At 38.3% G+C, this 13,423-nt stretch overlaps 1 protein-coding gene across 6 annotated transcripts in view; it reads left to right on the plus strand.

The window, feature by feature from the left end:
* The window catches only part of CSRNP3 (cysteine and serine rich nuclear protein 3), a 107,262-nt gene that overhangs the window by 47,215 nt on the left and 46,624 nt on the right, over positions 1-13,423 (plus strand). The window contains exon 1 of one of the 6 annotated variants that reach the window (XM_042041401.1): positions 11,540-12,088. The exons of the other annotated variants lie outside the window; for them this stretch is intronic. The gene's annotated coding sequence lies outside the window, so the exon portion shown is untranslated. Of the gene's footprint in view, positions 1-11,539; positions 12,089-13,423 lie in introns of those variants that run through there. 6 annotated transcript variants of the gene reach the window in all.

A 13,423-nucleotide genomic window follows, 5' to 3' on the forward strand; every position in this document is an offset into this window, starting at 1 on the left:
TTCACAATATTTTAAGAATCTATTTATTTCTACCTCTATTTCTTCATCACTGTCCCTGTTATCCTTTTGATTGTTTGAAAAGCATTATAATTCAGTGGTCCAGTTTAGTACTTAAGTAAGTCCTAGACATATTCTTGTTATTTCTAATCCATCAAGAGTACCCAACAGCTCCTTTATTTTCTTTATACCAGTCTAATGAGGTCAGAAAGGTCAGAAGAAACTGGCAAGAAGGGTCAGAGTGGCTTATGCAAGGGTCCTTTTCTGTAGGCTGATATTCAGCATGCTGGGAATGGGTCTGGCTATAGTATTTGCATTCTGTAGTGAAATAATGACATGAGCAATTTGACAAGTAGGCTTCATTATCCTTTTCCACAAAATGTATTTCCACAACTAGAGCAATTAGTAGGGATTATCTTTGAGAGGAGGAATAAATGGCTTTTAACCGCTTCATGCGTACTAAAATACTGCTAGATGCTTTAAATTTTTCCCATCTGGAGAATTTATTTTGTCTTTTAAATTCAAGTGGCAGGGTATCACCCTGTATCAGAAGAAACAGTACTTTCCCATCCACTTACTGATCTAACTTAGAAATAGAATCCTGAAGTTCATATCAGGCTTAAATTTCCAGACTTGCCAGTATAATTTTCCTTCCCCCCCACCTCTGTTACTGCTGAAAGTGCAAAATATTTTCTCTCTAATTGTTTTGACTTGTTCAATGAAACAGGTTCTCTATAACTGGTGGTCTTGAAGCAAGCCTTTTACTTGTAACCACTAAAAGCACAATTGTGGGATAAGTAACAGTAAGATGTTTGATCAGTTTCTTAAAAATTTTATTTTGTTTTTTCAAATGGAGATGCTAGGTATGGAGTAGTTAAACTGCTCAGTCTCACAGAAGTCCTTGTTACAAATGGATTTCAGGATCCAACTGATTACGCAAACTAATTTCACATCTCTATTGCTAGTCCAATGCTAGGAGTTCAGTAGGCTCTTTTTACAATCCAGAGAAAAGCTGTGAAATACAACCATTAGTTAAAGTACTAATAACACCTTTATACTGAAAATAGCAATAGTGTAGCATTTATTAAGTGCTCAGCATCCTATTTGTTACCAGTTTTTCTTCCTACTGCTGAATTGTATGCAGTCTGGCTATGGCTTGAGAGTCCTCGTTGGTTACCCATTGTGTAGTAAAAAATTCCTCTACATTTTATTTGACATTTAATATGTGGGCCTCACAACTTTTGGGCTTGTTTTCAGAAGATTTGACTTTGGCTGATGACTGGGTGTTGGATAGAGACCGTAGTGTTGGATATCACTGGCAGATTCACCTTATTTGTATGCCTGGAACAAAACACTGGGTGTGCAGACAGGCAGGAATTTTCAGTTCTGGTTCTGGCTGTATTTGACTCAGCTGTCAGCTTGTCTGGTGTTTCGGGTTTTGGCATTCCCCACCCCCACTGATAGTAGTCTGAGGTCACTGGTATATTTTTACCAAATTCTCTGGTTTTGTATAGCAGAGTGAAACCTTTCAGTTTTGCACTTCTTGCTCAGTGCACTTTGCACTTTGTGAATTTTGCCACTGCATTTGCTAGAGGGTTGGGATGCAAGGGAATTCCTTTTTATTGCTTTTTCTTTTTTAATGGATAGTTATGTTCCTAGCATAAATTGGCCCTCAGTGCCACAGTATGGTATTTCTGGTATTCTCATTCAATTAGTTTTTCTCTGTCATTCATTTACTTTAGGACCCATGTGCCTTATTTTCAGATAAAAATATATTTCTTAGATCTCAAAATAAACATTTTTGCCTCATCCTTCACAGTTCATCTTCAAGAATTTACTATATTTCATCTTCTGAAATGTTGGGTTGCCTGTGCTTTTTTCCACTCTTGGTTCTTTTATTCTTCTAATTGCCACTAAGTTTATTTTTGAAAAGTCACTTTTTTCCTTCTGTATCTTACAAATATCTACAAAGTTATATTTTTAGTGACCTTTTCATTCCCATCTGTACTTTTTATGGTTAATCTAAAAAAAAGAAAAGCTCATGTATAATGTCTATGCTAACAACATATGTATCCTTCTCAGATCTTTATTGTAAGATTGTTTTCCAATAAGCAGTTTGTCTCTTCTCCAAGACAGTTGACTGTACTCAGCTGTGAAGCAAAAAAAAAAAAAAATTCCAATCCAGACGTTTTAGCAATTTCCACCTCAGTATCACAAAATTCTGGCCTTAAAAAATGGGTTCTTGCATATATCTCAATATTGCTTTAAAAGTGATGTTACTGTGACTTGCTGATGCATCCATTTGTATCCCCATTAGCATCACTTTGTACTGTCATAAATGTGCATTCTTTGTCTCTGCCTCTTGAAATAGAGGCAAGTTTTTGATCTTTTCCTGTCCACTTACCAGTCAGGGTTCACTGATACTGGTGGCTTTTAAAATTTTCAAATCCCATGCTGTTTTGAATGTTTTGGAGCATTTCCTGCAAATGTATTTAATTGTTTCTTAAAATCTTTTTTAAAACTTGCCTTTGCCATTATGTGTATAAAATTGTCAATTGTCATGCAAAAATAACTGTTACAGGATGACAAGTGGTAGCTCTTTGTTTTCTCTGCAACACTAGGTCCTGAATCCCTATTTGCTTCCTGCTTGACATTTAAGATACTTAGCTTCTAAGATTATATATTAGGTTATATATCGCTTTTAAGGTTGTAAATATTGTCATTGTTGTGGTATAATAATTTAAGGCATCAGGCAAGGTTTGTGGGGAAATTAGTATTTTTAAATTAGATTAACTTCTGCAGCTAGAAAAGTAGGCAGGCTTTTGTGTCTCTGACCCCCTTCTCTTGTCCTCAAAGGTTTTGCTTTTCCCACTCATCTCAGCTTGTCTACTTCAACATAGTGCTGTTCTCTGCAAACTGCCTATATCATTGCTTGACACACTGCATGTCATGACAAGGCTGGCAGTTGTTGATCTGGGTCTCTTTCTCTCTGATTATGATCATAAAGAAATTTTCGAGTTGTTTGCAATTTTGCAGCTACAGAAAACAGTAAGAAGATCAGCACAGAGCATGTACCAATTTGCTGTTGTAAGTATGTAGCAAGCTAAATGTGACAGCTTTTCAGGAATTCTCACAGTGCTGGAGATAGTAAGAGAACTGCAGGATACATACTGCACAGTTATGAACTCATTGCCATTGTAAATGACACAGAATATGTTTTCTGAATGTAAATGGGCCACTCCTTTCTCTCAATCCAAGACATCCAGGGCAGTGAGAATGTCTTTTGCTCTTAAAAAGTAAAACAGTTGGCACTGGCAAACCTCTATATTTCTTGAAATCTTAAATGGCTGAAGTCTGTATTTGCAGTCCTGTATCCTAGAGCCTTTGTAAGTGGACAAAGGGCAGGAGAGCAATTCCAGGCAGGCAGCTGGAACAGTGCTAGTGTCACTGAAATCTGCCCACTCCGGAAGATGGAAAGAGAGAACCAAGGATCTTGACTCTTCTGCTCTTCAGTCACAAAACTGGTGAGTTCCCCTATGAGCTTGGAGCTGTTGATGTGGTAAAAGTCCCTTAACAGCAAATGACAGCTGGTGCTGTCAGCTTGCACCTTTGCTGTGACCTGAAAGGTCAAAACAGACACACTGACTACACTATTTCTAAATATCTGACAAGCCTAGTATTATCTCAACTTAATATAGCAGAAATAAACATGGTCCTCATGTTTCTAAAAGGAAAAATATTATGATGGAAACAATATTATCCTCAGTGCTTAAAGATGTTAGGCCAAAAGAATAAATCCCTTTGAGAAATCACAATCATTGCAGGGATGTCAAAAACCACACCGAGTTGGTAATTGCTCCTTTTCTGCAACAGGGGAAACTGTCAGATGATGCAACTTTGTATCAGGTGGTATCTGCGGTCCCTACAGTTTTGTCTGTGCCATAAATTGGTGATCCTTATACAAAGTATTTGCATGTAATCCTGGTTGAAAAACTGATTTACTTTTTTAAGGTGTTCACTGGAAAATATGTTGAATAATGATTTTAAAAGAAAAAAAAATCCTCCCCTGCAAGTACACCAATACAAGAGGCTGCAGTCTTTAGGGACTGTAGCCTGACATCCTCAGCCCTTGGCTATTGTACTGCTGTCAGGGTGATAAGTGTGTCAACTTAATATTGCGAACAAAAAGTCTAACTGAAACATTAACTTCTGCAGCAGGTAGGTTTCAAACAGTTTAATTTAAAAAAAAAAATCATGATGGATTCTGAAATGCTGAAATCTTGAAAGATATTTGAGCTATAAAATGCTCTAATTAAAGTCTTTATTTAGTTCTGATCCTTTTTAGGTAGAGCTCTTAGATAAAACAGTCACTCAATAACTACTTCTACAAAAGAACTTCCAGACTTGATCATGTTGCAGAAATGTTGATCCTTGCACAGTCTCAGAGCACGTGGCTACTACACTTAAACCCTTTATGCTCTTGGAAAGTTAGACCAAAACCACAATGTTTTGAACTTTGTCTTTTACTGCAGCTGAAAACTATGTAATCAAATTATAAATCAGTCCACTTTGATCTCTGGAACTGTCCACTGATTTGCTAATATGAATGTGGTTATTTAAATACTGCTATCCATCTTCTTCCTACATGAAAGAAATGACAGTCAGTGTTCCTTAGAATGCACATTTCTGAATTGGACTGGCTTACTTTCATAGAATAGAATCATAGACTTGAGTTGGAAGGGACCTTAAAGATCTTTTAATTCAAAGCCCTCTGCCATGGACAGGGATGCTACCCACTTAGAACAAATTGCTCAAAGCCCTATGCAACCTGACCTTGAACACTTCCAGGGAGGGGACGTCAACAACTTCTCTGGGCAGCCTGTTCCAGTGCCTCGCTATCCTCTGACTAAAGAATTTCTTCCTTATGTCTAATCTAAATCTCCCCTGTTCTAGTTTAAAACAGTTCCCTCTTGCCCAATTACTATCTGTCCATGTGAAAAATGACCCTCCCTCTTTTTTATAAGCCCCTTTTAAGTACAATGAGATCTTCCTGAAATAATCTCTTCTCCAGGCTGAACAGCCCCAATTCTCTCAGCCTGTCCTCACAGTAGATGTTCTCCAGCCCTCTGATGATCTTTGTGGCTCTCCTCAGGACCTGCTCTAACAGGTCTGTGTCTTTCTTGTGCTGAGGATCCCAGAGCTGGCCTCAGTTCCACAGGTGGACTCTTCTGACAGCAGAGGGACAGAATCACCTCCTGTGACCTGCTGGCCACTCCTCCTTTGGTGCACTTGGCTTTGTGGGCTGTGAGTGCACACTGCTGACTCATGTACTTTCTGAAGCCTTAGAATGACCAATGACATAATAAAAAGTTTGCTGTAAAAGTACAGCAGTTCAGCTTTTAACTTGATGGAAATTGCATATATGTGCTAGGAAAATTATTTTGGATGCTAAAATATACGGAAAGATTTTTCATCTAATTTTTTAACACTGATTTTAAGGTAAGTGAAATCATTACTGTGTTTTTTAGGGTAGGAGAAGGGGAATTACCTGCAAAAGACTTTTACTTTTATTAATGTTGGCTACTGCCATGGAACATTTGGGGTGTGTGGGGAGGGGGTGCTGGGGAGGAATTGTGTTATGTTCTGCTGGTAGAGAAGACTCAGCATAAGCAATAAAATTCCCACTGCTGTGCTGATGTTATCACTGATGCTGGTAGACAAACAAAGAAGTAAATAAAAATTATTTTCAAGCTCTGCTGGATACACATAAGGGCAAGAAATCAATGCTGGCCAAATGGAAATGGACAGAATTATTAAAGAGGAATCAGTTTCTGTGCTTTAAAGGTTATTTGAAACAGTGAAAATCTACCTTACAACCTAGAATTCAGTGTTTTTTCAAGCTTTAAATGATTGTGTTGTAGTGGAATGTACAAAGGTGGGAAGAAGTGTTGTAGCAGATTCACTTCCTGTGGAATGAGATCCTAAGCTGATGTTTAGTAATTCAAGGCAGGTACCTTTTATTTTAGAATTTAGGTATCTTCTTGTCTATTAGATTGGAAGTCCACTATGTATCATTATTTATTTTATTCTATATAGTATGTTGAAAAGTCTTGTTCTTTAAGTTGGAATGCTTCATAAACTAACTGCTATAAAAATGTAAAAACCTATTTACATTGCTGCTTTGATATGTCTGTGTGTCTGGTATATCTTTACATCTGTCTCAGCTCAAATTAAAATACTCGTGTTTATGGTAGATGGGAACAAATTTGAAGATTGTAACAATAAAAAATTCATCTTCCTGTGGAAGATGAAAACTAGAGAGCTTGTCTGCTCCACTGTGGAAGCTGAGAAAACAAGGAATGAGGTAATGTTGCTGGTTTAGCAACAGCGGTGCTTTAGGAAGTTCTGTTGATGACAAGTCCAGTAAGGAAGGACAGTCTGCTTCCTTCTGCCTGGATTTTTTTCCTGTTCCAACTGCATTGACTCAGTAAGCTTCTTTTTGGTTTACTACAGTACATAAAAGGGAACTAGAAGAATCAAACAGTTGGAGAGAGAAAATACTAGCTATCATGCTTGCTTCAGATATCTCCTAATTTTATTTAATTTTAAACTTTTTCTGGTCAACAGCCAAGTGAAATTTGTAAGTTGGAAAATGATACTATGAGAAAAGGTGTGCTTAGTGACCGAGCACGGGAAAGGGGTGGAGTAAGAAGTATGTTAAACCAAAAGGCACCTTTGTTTCTTCTGTTTGTGACTTACAATTTCTAACCACACCAGGCATAGCTGTATGTAGTTCTGAATTACTCCTCAGCATGGATCATGTTGGAATGTCTGAGGTGTCATGGAAACTGGATGGAGAAAAGCTGGCTTATGAAGCCATACAAGATAGCACAGGCCATTTCTCTTCAAGTATCTGACTTCTTCTAAGTCTTTATTTTTTCTTTTCTTTTCTTTTTGTCTTTGTCAAGAGAATGACCACTTTGCTCTTTCAAGTAGAACTTACTTTGTTTTATTTGAAAGAATCCATGCTCATCTGGCATTTCGAATGATGGCTGTATGAAGCATTATGTTATTAATTATTTGCTGTGATTATTCACATCATCTAATGCAACAGCAGTCCAGAGATTCTTTTGCTACTTGGCTATACACCTCTCAGTACAATAGTTTGCCTGTCAAAGCTAATATTTCTTTGGTTTTGGTAGTTAACTATCAGTTTTGAGAAAGGTTGTGAAAGAAGAAAGAAACTCTTATGTGTTTACTGCAGAGGAATATTTTTGTTTACGTACAGTAGCTCTTCTAAAGCATAATATTTTTCAGCGCTGTTTTCTGGAAGGAAGTGTGCTCTCCTCTGGGATATCAGCCTGGAAGAGGTTAATTTTATCTTGGAAAAACGTAGTTTATGTAAGATATAGCAAGAATGTATCATTAAAAATATCTTGGTTTTGAGACCTGTTGTACTAAAAATCATTGGGAAGGGGTATGCTGTGCTTTACCCCACAGTATCTGTGAAGAGAATTCACTCTTATTCTGTGCCAGCTTTTACCGCATGATTTAAGAAGTTGCCTCTGGTCAAGCAGATATTAAGAGTCAGAAAAAAAAAGCAAACTATAGATGGTGTCCTTTAAATTGACATTGCAGGGTAAGGGTGCCAGATGTGGGAGTGAAGGACGGCACTGGCAGCCTTACACTGACATGCCAGGCGCCACTGTATGAAGTCAGGTGATGGGATTGCTCGAGTGCCAGAAATCAGAACAGCTGCTCACAGGCCTGCCCCTCAGTTGTAAGCTGCTTTCTCCATCCATCTGTTGATCTGAGGACATCACCTTCCAAACAGATTTTGTCTATTTCCATTCGTTTCACTGACTAGACTCTTACTTCAAAAAGATGGTGATATTTCTTTGTTGAGAATGCCATTTATGAATGAGTAGTATTTTCCTTTTTGTGCAGTTCAGGAACCCAAAGTATGTCATTGTTCTTGTTATGGCAGGCTATAGAAATCTATCAAGCTCCAGTATTTGGAACTGAATAGTTAACTTGACACTACTTGAAGATAGTTTAGCTGGGACTGTGGTGTATCTAGAGAAAGCAGGACATTTGGGTCCAGGGTGAGGAAACTTATTTGATTAAATTATATTTGGTCTGCAAAGAAATATGTAGAATTTATACTTAAGATTATCCTACCCCAGTGTTACTGATGTTAACTTTAATTAATATCACAGTATTTTCTCTTAGGTGAGCTTTTTTAACTCTGTACAACTTCTGTAATGGCAGAGTTCCCTGGACAGTTTGCAGCTATGCCTCATCCTGAATTCAATTTAGAGGAGTTTGCATGGGCAAGGTTTATAGATCTTACCGAAGAAGTGACCACAAATCATCTATTTCCAAACCTGAAAGCCAGTGCTGAGGCATTTAGAGCTGCTGCTGCTGCTGCTGCTGTAGCTCATAAATTGGAAACCATGGCATAAAAACCATGCTGTTTGTACAGAGCTGGAGTAGAGCATGCATGGTCCACTGAACACATTTTATAAATCCTGGACTTCAATCTTTTTTGTCACTAGAAGACTGTAAAAGTTTCAGCAAAATCCTCTGTTTACTCAACTGGTATGGAAGTTATTACATTTCTGGTGTACTTGGAGAAACTGGACCTCTTGCATTTTATTGCAAGGTACAGGAGTCCAACCTTTAGAATAACAAGGCACTGAGTGCAAGTTGCCCCTTTTTTGTTTCATGATGTTGAACAGTGCTCTTCCCATAATTTTTTTGATTCATATGTGATTCATCCAATTATGGATCAGGATACTGAACAGCAGATTAAGTGTGATACCCAACAAAATAATGTAGTTATATAAGGTGGAAACGATTTGAAGTTCAAATCACAGGCTTAGTCTGGTTTGTGATACATGGCTGGTTTGGGGTCTTTTGGGGTTTTTTGGGGGGTTTTTTGTTTGTTTTTAAATTCTGTCCAAGATATGTATTTCAATGCATTTAACCTTTATAAAAGTACTCACGTGTAAATGCATATCGAGTAACCAGGATTTATAAAATTAAAACTTAATTATAAAATTAATTTATAAAATAAACCAGGATTTATAAAATTATTCCTTATTAATGATGGTAATTACTCAGAGTCCAAATTTCCTTAGCCAGCTCACTCACTTTTGCTGTAGCTTCTGTGAAATGGGAAAGCGTAAGAATGTTCCTATTAATTGCTTTTCTTACAAAGTAGATGTGGGATCTGACAGTTTACCCTTATTTACAGATGGTCAGCAGATTCTTGATTCTGTTTCCGTTTGGATTCACAAAGAACCTTTTATTAGAGAAAAGAGAGCCCTTGCTTACCTTGATTCCCGTGGGAGACCCTTGGTGGAAGAGACTGCTAAGCATTTGCATTCTCCCACTGTTGTTTCAAGAAGAGGTGAATTTGGATTCTCTTGAAGAAATCCTGGCTGTTACAGGAGGGGTATCAGAAAATATTGTCTCATTTGAACCTCATCCTACTGTGGAGTGACAAGGGAGGCCTAGGTTTTGGCTTCTGTGAATCTCTTGGGTGATCCATAATCCCTTTTGTGATGGCAAAAATGCCTTTCCTCAATAGTATGCTTGGGCAGAAATTCAGCAATGTGTCTCTGACAAAGACTTCCTTCTATTTTGTAACCCAGTAAGAAGAGAGGATGGGATGGAATATAATTTAGCTACCTAAAAATGTCAAGTTATAATTAGGAAATTCAAAATTCCACTATGGAGCATTGAAGCTTCCCTCCCTCCCCCCACCAACCTTGAGGAAGTGATTAACTGAGGGTGCCTCTCAGCATGGAGACTGCTTGCTGCTATTGTCTCCTGCAGAAACAACACTTTGCTGCTAACTGGTTTAACTGTATCATGTCCTTGAACACGTCTTCCTCTAACCACCTTTCAGGATTTGAGAACTGTTCCATAGTGTATATAACAACACACAGAAAAATGTGACGATAGTACTCTTTTTCTGACCAGTTTTTGTTCTTTCCATCTGTCAAACATTTGGGTTTTCTTTTTTCCCCTAGTGCTACTGCAGCAAAAATGCCTGCCTTTTGTTTATGTCTTCCTACACCAGCATTGTGACATCATCAGTGGTATCGCCAGGGGAAAAAAATATGCATAGCTGTAGCTAAACCAGCTGTTCGTTAGCACTCCTTCTAGTGTGCTTTCATTTCTTCTCATTAATGTACACACAGTAGTGTTTCCCGCCTAAGAGATGCGGAAGGTTCTCAGCCACAAAACATCTGCTCGGTCTGTGTCTTTGGGTAGATGAAATGGTGGCACTTCAAAGTACACTCATTCTTGATAATGGCATTTTTTAAAAACTGAAATGAATGTGAGAGCCTAGAAGATATTCATTACTGGATTTAGTTGTGGGTAATTCTGAATCCGTTACTAACCATCTTGTATAATTCAGTGGAATCACAGAGACTGCATATCAACTGTTACAAAACCTTAATAATACAAACCGAGCAAGATGCCAAGAACAATACAGAAATGAGTTTTGTCATTGATTTGCATGACAACACGGTAAGGCGAATGAATCTGTTAGTCATGCTTGTCCCTTCTTCCATGCAAATCAGCAGCAAAACTTCCACTGACTTTGATAGGACCAGAATAATGCCAACCATGAGCTACAAGCTGTCATTTATTCTAATGAGAGAGATCTTAAATAGAAAAAAGAGGTATTTCATTTGTGGAATGTTAATGAGAAAACAGTTTCTTTTGCTATCATATGTTATCAAAATGCTCTGAATTATTCTAGAGATAATTGACTGTTTTGTAGAATAGCTGCATCTTTGCAATGTTAATATTATGGATAATTGCGTGTTCGGTATGAGTTTTCAGGGTGGAGGAGAGATGTTCATTTATCATCACTAGCTGTTTGTAGAAAGCTAGTTTTAAATTAGAATACTCAGGGAATTCACTCTGCAGTAGCAATCAAGCTATCTCCAAATATTCTAGCGTGGAACCCTGATACTGATAATGGATCAGTGAAAAAAATAATTAATATTAACCTTTTTTTGTAAGGGCTTCTGTAATTTGGATTTCAATATTCACTTATTCTAACATGAAATACTCAGGTAAATATTAAGTTTTCAACCATAATAAAATTTTATTTATATTTATAATTTTTTGTTTAAAATAAACAACAGAACCCAAGCCAACTGACCAAACACACACACACACACACGAAACAAACCCCAGAGCATCACCAACTATTACCAAGAAGAGATTAGACTTCATTGTATTACATAATTTGTCATTTGGATTTGAGAGTAATCCCTGCTCAAATGGCCAATTCTTATTCACCTGAGTAGTCTCACTAAAGCTAGCAAAACTCATTTTATGACCAAAGATTACAGGATAATGCCCTTGACTGATGAGACAAATTTAAATCAAGGGGCTGCTTTTTAGGTACCATTTTTCATTTGGAAGCTCGTCCTCCACATAAAGGATAAACACTGGCAGATTAAGTGTTGGCAAAACATTACCTCTTTGGAATATTAATTTCAGTGTGTACTGTGTGCAGAGCGATGCGGACAACGCATGGCTTGTGCCACTCCCCACAAGAAAAAATTACTTTTAACAAATCTCTTGAATTTCTTCTTGGACCAGTGTTACAGTGCGAGTGATAATAATAATTAAAAGAAAAAAAAAGTTGAGGGGATTTCCATAACAACTGCTGTCTTAATGAACTAAAGAAGCCTTAGAATTTGTTATTCCTTCCTCATAGTAGACCTCAGCTGATAAAAATATCCGTAGCCAGTGAAATCAGTGGCATGCCTGGCTTTCTCAGACAAAACTCCCATGTGATCACACAGGCAGCCTCAGAGAGCCCGAAGCTGCTCAGCAAGCAGTAGGTAATGAGTCTTTGTGCAGAGTGAAGCTCTTGTGGCTGAACAATAAAGCATATGGTACCAGCAATAAAACACAGTGCTGGGAAATTTAAGAAGATTCTGCTGGAAGTGGGAAGACAGTGAATATGTCAAACGTTATAAAATGACGATCAATCTGGTTTGGTTCCTAATTAATAAAAACAGTGCATGGATTGGAAAAACAACAATTTGAACAGGTCAGTTGTTTTATAGATTCTTCACACACTTCAGTGTTTTAAATATAAATGGGGGTTTTTCTATTTCTTTATTGTTAATAAAGGCAGGTTTTTTTCATTTTGTAAGGTGGGATTGGATCACTGTGATACCAAGCTAAATAAATTGTGTAAGTTCTGTGATCAAATTCATTGTAAAAATGTTTTTACCATTATTCCTATGCAATTCAAACTTCAATTGTGCATGAAAAATGGGATAGCAAGTAAAAATAAATTTATGCTAGATGGGTCATTTACCAATATCATAAAATATTTAGTAACAACAATCTATTATTCTGCTATGTATTTGAGACTAATTCTTTCTCAGTGGGAGATCTGTAGTGTTTGTGTTTGGTTAAAAATAATGTAACATTAGAGCATATCTAACAGTGCACTTACTTGGGCTTTTTTTCCTCCACATTCTTTTTGGAAATTTTTGGAAGTGGTGTTTTGTGTTATTTTTAATGCATTTGTACACACACGGTAGTGATACATTATAACCCTCTGCATGCATTTCACTCTAGTATTAATGCAAAATGTTGTTATTCTTCGAGCAAGTAATTATATCGCATAGTAGTTCTTATTTAATTATGCATAATTATTTTGTTTTTTGAAAACTGCTCCCAAAGATTTCTGTGGCCTGTGTTTGTCTTACAGAGGATAGACGTGCAAATTCTCTGTGGTATCACATCATGTAGAAATCAACCATGTAAAAGTTTTAATCCTTAAATCTCTTTACAGTACTGCGTTTGGGGTTTTTTCCCTTTCTTTTCTGAGTGCTGGAGATCGCGAATTAGATATGCTGATTTTTTGGGGGAGTATTTCAGCAGGAAAAAAAATGGAGCCCTTGAAAAGCGATTGGGGAAATAAAACAAAATTCGAAACGTAGGGAACAGGATCTTCTTTCATGTGTACTTATGATTTCAGTGGAGAAAAGTGCTTTATAAATACCACGTTTATGCTGTGGCGGTGCGGGAGGCGCAGGGCCCGGCGCTGCGGGCGCTGCGCAGCCGGGGCTGGAGCGATGCGTTCCCGTCTGTCCGTACGGGTTCGCTTTTGTGCGAGGCTGCGCGCACAGCGGAGCCCGCGCTGGCCGCGCTCCCTGCCCGCTGTAATTAAAGAAAGGGAGAAGGGAAAGGAAGCCCGGGCTGCGGCTGCAGAGCCGGGGGCGGGGGGAGAGGGTCTCCCTGGAAACAGCCGCGGCGGGCGGCTGTCGCCCGGTTCGGGGCGGGGGGCGCGGGCGCTGCCGCCCGGCTCCGGCGGGGCCCGGGGCGAGGGGCGGTGCCCAGCATGCCCCGCGGCGGGGCGGGGCCGCGCCAT

This window comes from Corvus kubaryi, unplaced genomic scaffold, assembly GCF_017639235.1.
Source record: "Corvus kubaryi isolate FWS band 111438036 unplaced genomic scaffold, C.kubaryi_AGA036_p1.0 37396, whole genome shotgun sequence".
NCBI lineage: Eukaryota > Metazoa > Chordata > Aves > Passeriformes > Corvidae > Corvus > Corvus kubaryi.